Source organism: Prionailurus bengalensis, chromosome A3, assembly GCF_016509475.1.
Source record: "Prionailurus bengalensis isolate Pbe53 chromosome A3, Fcat_Pben_1.1_paternal_pri, whole genome shotgun sequence".
Lineage (NCBI taxonomy): Eukaryota > Metazoa > Chordata > Mammalia > Carnivora > Felidae > Prionailurus > Prionailurus bengalensis.
In genome coordinates, this window is record NC_057354.1 from 102,655,086 (window position 1) to 102,661,567 (window position 6,482).

At 46.4% G+C, this 6,482-nt stretch overlaps 1 protein-coding gene across 1 annotated transcript in view; it reads right to left on the minus strand.

Annotated features, from left to right (window-relative positions):
- Nucleotides 1-6,248, minus strand: part of IL36G (interleukin 36 gamma) — a 39,118-nt gene extending 32,870 nt beyond the window's left edge. Inside the window, exons 1-2 of the mRNA XM_043603969.1 lie at nt 6,213-6,248; nt 4,702-4,764 (exon numbers count right to left, since the gene is read on the minus strand). The gene's annotated coding sequence lies outside the window, so the exon portion shown is untranslated. The remainder of the gene's footprint in view (nt 1-4,701; nt 4,765-6,212) is intronic.
- Nucleotides 6,249-6,482: the final 234 nt, after the last annotated feature.

A 6,482-nucleotide genomic window follows, 5' to 3' on the forward strand; every position in this document is an offset into this window, starting at 1 on the left:
CCGTTTTTATCTTATTTTTTCCTTTCCTTCCCTTATGTTCATCTATTTTGTTTCTTAAATTCCACAGATGAGTGAAAGCACATGGTATTTGTCTTTCTCTGACTTATTTCACTTAGCATAATACACTCTAGTTCCATACATATTGTTGCCAATGGCAAGATTTCATTCTTTTTGGTCATTGAGTGATATTCCATTATATATATATATATTATATATATTATATATAATATATATATATAATAAAATACATATACCATACCATACTATACATACCATACCATACATACACCATATCTTCTTTATCCATTCATCAGTCGATGGGCATTTGGGCTCTTTCCATACTTTGGTTATCGTTGATAGTGCTGCTATAAATTTTGGGGTGCACACAACCCTTTGAATCAGCATTTTTGTAAAGTGTATGTCATTTGGGCTATAAAAAGTAGAGTGTGGTTAATTACAAAGTTCTAGGTGAAATAAATTTCTGGGAAGTGATGATCTCAGTGCCTGTGGGTTTGCTGCCTTCCTAAACATGCCCAACCTCACCCAGGTGCTTCTGTTTTTCGAGATATAGCCAGGCTCTACTGGTTATCTCCTCCAGGAGGCCAGCCTGGACAATGCAAGCTCTGTAATAAGTGATCGAGTAGATGCTGGATGAATTCTAGGAAAGTTGGTCCAGCTGCAGGTGCATTGAGAGAGGTCCAGTGGGGTCCAGGGTCCAAGGGGTATGGCAAGGTACTGTCTTTGAGTCCCCCGTGGGGGAGGATGGGGCAGTGGGTGTGAACAGGTGGGAGGAACCAATAACAAAGAACCTGGAGAAGCTGCTTCTGGGAAACCTGAAGGCAGGCACAGGTCCCTCATGACTCATCAGGGTTTAGGTTCAAAGCAAGGCAAAGTCCAGATGCTAAAGTGGGGTTAGGCTGCCAGGCAGGCAATCAGGATAGGAACTCAGGAGGCAGGTACAAATTTGGGGGCAGGGGAGGTTGGAGGCTTATATGGGTTTGGTTTTTTCCTAGGCTGCATGTAACAGATCTAATGGTTAAAGTCTGGGTGATCCCTACCTGCTCAAAAATTGTGATCTGCACTGGGAAAACCTAGTGAAAATGTGGAGTCTGGAGGTTGGTGCCTCCTTTTGTTCTGTTGTTGATCTTTCCTCTTGTATACTTTTTTTAAAATTTTTATTAAAAAAATTTATTTATTTTTGAGAGACAGAGAAAGAGCATGAGCAAAGGAGGGGCAGAGAGAGAAGGAGACACAGAACTTGAAGCAGGCTCCAAGCTATCAGCACAGAGACATGGGGCTCGAACTCATAAACCACGAGATCACAACCTGAGCCGAAGTCGATGCTTAACCAACTGAGCCACCCAGGTGCCCCTCTGCTCATATCCTTTAGAAAGGCAAACCCTGTTTGTATCATCTTAAGACCAAAGCCACCAGGTTACTGAAACACTATGCCTTTCCTTTAGAATTCAGTGAGCTATGCTATTACTTTCTAACTGAAAATCTTGATACACAATTAGCTTACTCATTTGATTTATCTGCTGATACAGAGTCCAAAACAACATGACTAATATCTAAAAATTAAAGTGACTTGATGAATAGCCAGATTTAACAATTCAATTGCCTTTTTCTTTGACTACAACCCGAAGAGAATGTATAATCAACATTACTTTGTAGTTACAATATTTTCAAGAATTCTCCACTTTGTATGGTAGCGTAAGTACTTAACTAATATTTAATGTGTTTTGTTTGTGTTTATTTTCATTTTGGGAGTTCTAGCGACTGACACCTCTTGTTTGACAGTGGCATCGAGCCACCGATGTGTGTTGTGAGAGGTCCTTCAATTTCATTATGCAGCCTTGAGATAATTCGGAATGGGCTCAGATGAGATCATAAATATCCTTAGTCTGATACTGGCTGGAAGACGGACCGGACCTAACTCTTAAGGGACCATGCCTGATACACTGGAATAAATATACTAATATATTTATTCTTGAAGGACCATGCTTCATAAAGATGTGGGGCCCCACATCTTATCTACTATGAAAGCAGCCACTTTGTAGCTTCTATGGCCCATGCATTAACAGTTGGCTTTCTCAGCCCTGCGGAGCTCCAATGAATAAATAAATAAATAAATAAATAAATAAATAAATAAATAAATAAAATTTTAAAAAAGAAAGAGAAAAAGGAGGGGGCGTGATTTGCAGTGCACTTAGACTGCAGGCGGCAGACCAGCCCCCTTCCTTAGCAAAGCAGTGTTTTCCCTCCATCTTGTTTGCTATCTGGTGAGTGCTGGTCTAAGTCCATCTCTCTCTTAAAGGATTTTGCTGACTGAGCCAGGAAGTAATTAGCACATACTAACATTATGAAATTCGCCTTGCTTTTCCTCTCCTTGGCAGTCTTTGGTAACATGTAGGCTACGGCTACAGTTCCAGAAAGCAGATCAGGGGCCAGGATCTGCTTTGGGGCTGTGTAAAGAATACAGCAGTTTCTCTTCCCAGATTTCCAAGGAAGAGCTCCCTCCCACTCCCACCCATCCCCAGAGAACTGGTTGTCAAACATTTGCCAGCACATCGCTAGGTGTGTGTCTGCTGGGATGGGGGTGGGGCGTGGCAGTTGGGCGAGCCAGACAATCCACTGGAATGTGGGAAGAAACCACTAAATGTCAGTTCCTATTTTATTTAGTCTTTGTGAACTTTCTACTTTTGTGTAAGTTTCATAAAGGACTAATGCCCATATTTCAAAACGGAGTGCCCTCAGTTTTGTTTCATTGATTGGGGTCACTAGGATCCAAAATGCTTGGAGGGCACCACTCCTAAGGCTATTATCTCTGTGCAATTAACTCATTGCCAAGCAGAGTACAGGATGGATAAGGGTCTTCTCCTTCTATTCCCAAGACACCTTCCTCTTGCCCTCACCTGCCTCACCTTACCCCAGGATCTTGGATGGGGCCAGGAGGAGTGACCAGCTATGAAAGGAACCTCTGATTAGGGTGCTTCTGTTCTTGCTACATAACCTGAGATTGCCCTTTTACAGGCAATCCTTTCTAGCCCACATGCAAGGGTCTCAGCCCTAGCCCTCTACCTTCCTGTGGCCTCAAACATCACAGCCCACTCAAAATTTCTCCCACTCCAAGTCTTTCTGCCTTATAAGCAATTTAGCATGTAAACACTATGGGTTTAAAACCCGATGTAAACACATGGGTTATCCATTTTCACAGATAGGTTCAATCCAAATTCCCATCACTTACTACTTTAGGACCTAGGAAAAGTAACTGTATCTCTCTAAACTTCCTCATCTGTGAGAAGGGGGTAATAATAGCACCTCCCTGGAGGGGGTATTGGGAAGATTAAAATGCTCATTCAAGCGAGTAGCACTTAGCCAGGTATCTGAGCCATATAAAAGACTCAGAACATGTTGATCTTTATTCTTCTTAACCCTCTTTCCTGCAGCCTGTCACTGGGGGCATCATGCTGTCAGCAAAGCCTTGTCTAAGGACAGATCCTTAGAGGGCCAGGGGAAGAGCGGAGTGGGGTGGGCGAGAAACTAGGTAGGAAGTACCTAGGAGCCTACACAGGAAATCATCTGATGGGTGACATTTTAGGACCATGGATGCCTGGTCCCCGCTGCCCTGAGATTCCGGTTGGTCTGGGGAGACACCCACACATGCTCTATACGTTGCATGTCCAGCACTAGCTTTGGGCTGTCTTCCTCTTAAATATTTCCAAAACCTGTCCTTCTTTTACTTCTCTTTCCCTCCCATCGCACCCTGGGTCGCGCCCCCCATCATCTCACACTGAGGCTTGTGCCGGATCCTCCTCGTTAACTGGTGTTCTCGCACATCATTCCTGGCCTGACCCGCGTTCTTCAGACTCCCTTCTCAAGGCCACATCAGAGGTGTCCGTGTTTTACTGTGCTAGTAATGATCTCCTCTGGGGAGTCCGTTCTCAAACAACAGCGGGAGCAACAGCAGCAGCGGGAGCGGCAATAGTGCCTGACGCAACCTCCCTCGCAGAGTCGCGGGGGGCTGGCCGTGCGCCTGTGTGCGCTCACCTCCGGTTTACCAGCGAGGAGGGTCACCCGCACTAGACCTGGGACTCAGGCTGAGGCCTCCCGACTCTGCCTGTGCAGAGGATGGTGACGAAGAGTCTTAAACCTGACTTGGGCAGACAGCGGTCACAGTACCTTTAAATTCCAGCATCTGTCACCAATACTTCCTGTGTCACCTGGGCAGGCAGCCTCCCTCACGCCTTTGGTTTCTGCCCTTGAATTTTCTTAAGGTTATTGTGAGGTTCATGCAGTAGCTGTGAGGGCATCCAAGGCACACCCCGCGGTGAGGGTTTCGCGTGCGCCCTCTGCTGGTCAAGTTTCTGTTTTTCGTAAATTCTTTGAGAAGGTCCGGCTTGCCAGCCTCATGGCAAAGGTCAGAAGAAGGGCATGGAAGAGTCCTAGGCTCAAAACCTTTCTTCTCCTGGGCCACTCAGTGATATGTGTTCCCTACACCTCTCTGGAAAGCCCGAGGCCCACCCAGGGCTCATCTTTCTTTCATTCGTTTCCACAAAGGAAAAGCCTTTGGCCTCATCCCAGCACCCTTAGGTACCCGCAGCCTCTGATCCTCCGACGCCCCTACGAGAACATCGTGGCACCAGCCTCGTGCCCACCCTCATCTGTCGCCACCCTCATTGGTTCACCCAGGGGCCTTACCTGAATAGGGAGAGCTTTGTGAGGTGAGGCTCATGTCTGGCTCCAGGGGGCTTCTGTCCAAGTCTGGAATCAGAGACAGTGAGGTTAGCACATGACAATTGGGATTTTCCAGGGATTCAGGAACATCAGGGGCCATTTAATGCTTTACTTATTGTTGTATGTTTTGAGAAACGCTAAAGCAAAGAGACAGTAATGACAAAAAATAGCCTTCCTGGTCAAAAATGGTAGAAATGGAGATGAAATAGAACGAACTCAGTTTCTGAATGCAGAAATCTGTAGAAGCCTTAGTTATTAAAAACACATGCGTTGCATTAATTCAGGGGGTATAGGACACATTGTCCACAGTACTCTGAGAGTAATCTGGAAGCTTCTAGCTGATGAAACATTAAGTTTGAGAAATGCCTGAATGAAATCCCTGGTCACAACCCAAACAACCTTTGCACATGGAGAGCACATAGCACCTAGGGAAGAAGAAAACCCAAATGCTGTGTTCTGGTATGAAGGCAGTCTTGGCCTTGCCCACTGCTTGGCTGTAGTGACTTGCCTTATAGGGTACGTGGCTGCCTCTCACCGCTCTGAGCCTTCCCTTCCTTGTCTGTCCCTCCAGCTCTGACAGTCGATGCTTCTAAGAAGCAGGAAGACTGCACCTTGGTGAGGAAAGATGGCGGAAGGTGGAGCTGCCCCAGACTCAGTTCAGACAGAGACTCTCAAGGATTGTGTTGGAAGTCAGAGGAAGCCTTTACCGCTTCCACACATGCCACAAACAACAGCAGAGTTAGGAGTCGATATCACCATTTGGAGTTCCCCAAGGTTGCATAATTATAGTGTCTGGTGCTTGGACCTTCCTGGTGTCCACTCCTGCTGCCTAAGGGACAGGAGGTGCATGGTGGCCACCACATGGCCTGTGTTCCAAGAGCAGGAGCAGTGCTTTCCAAACCTCTCTGTGGGCAGATCCATATTTGTCAGACAAATGTCTTACTTTTAGTTTGGGAATCCTGATTTCCACGTGTGAGTTGAAGGCCCCTGTTACGTGCCCTCCCTTCACACTTCACACACTTGACAGTCATTTGGGTCAAAAGCCTCCTCTTTTCATATGCCTTGAGTCAACACCAACACCAGAGTGCCTTCTTCCATGGGATGATCGAAAGTCCTGAGCCAGGGTACTTTTCCCACCCGAGACCCAGACAACTCCTTCTACTGCAGGGCCTTCTCCTCTGCCTGGGCAGGCTGGGGGAGGATTCAGAACCATCCAGCTGGTTCGCTTCAAAGCCCCAGATCTCCGGGTGAAGGTGATCTGTTTATCTATCACCTTATGCACCTAGGCACCCATGACAGAGCTTCATTTTCCCTTCAAGGACTTCTCTGGTCTAATGCATTTGCCAGAGAAGTTCTCAAAGGTCACTTACCATGCAAGGTCAACAGGGAGGAACCAGTCTGTGCACAGACCTACAAGGTCCTGCTTTAGGAGTTATGTTTTGGTCCTAGTATGGATGCTTTTGCAAGAATCTTACCTTCTGAGCAGCACTGGGGCTCGTCTCCTTCCTGGTCTTCAGACTCCATTTTCACACTTGAGTCCTCCAAAAATGACATTTTTAACACAATGAAATGACTCAACAGGAACCTGGGATTAAAGGCAGGAAGGAGGTCAGTTATGACACTTCCGAACCCAGGAAACCTTGCTGGGCACCACAAGTGCTTAGTAGGCCATCAGCCTTGCTCTCTGCTCAGAAATGTTTGCTGTGTCCAGGAAGGCCTTGTAAGAATGGACTGTGCTTCTCCTA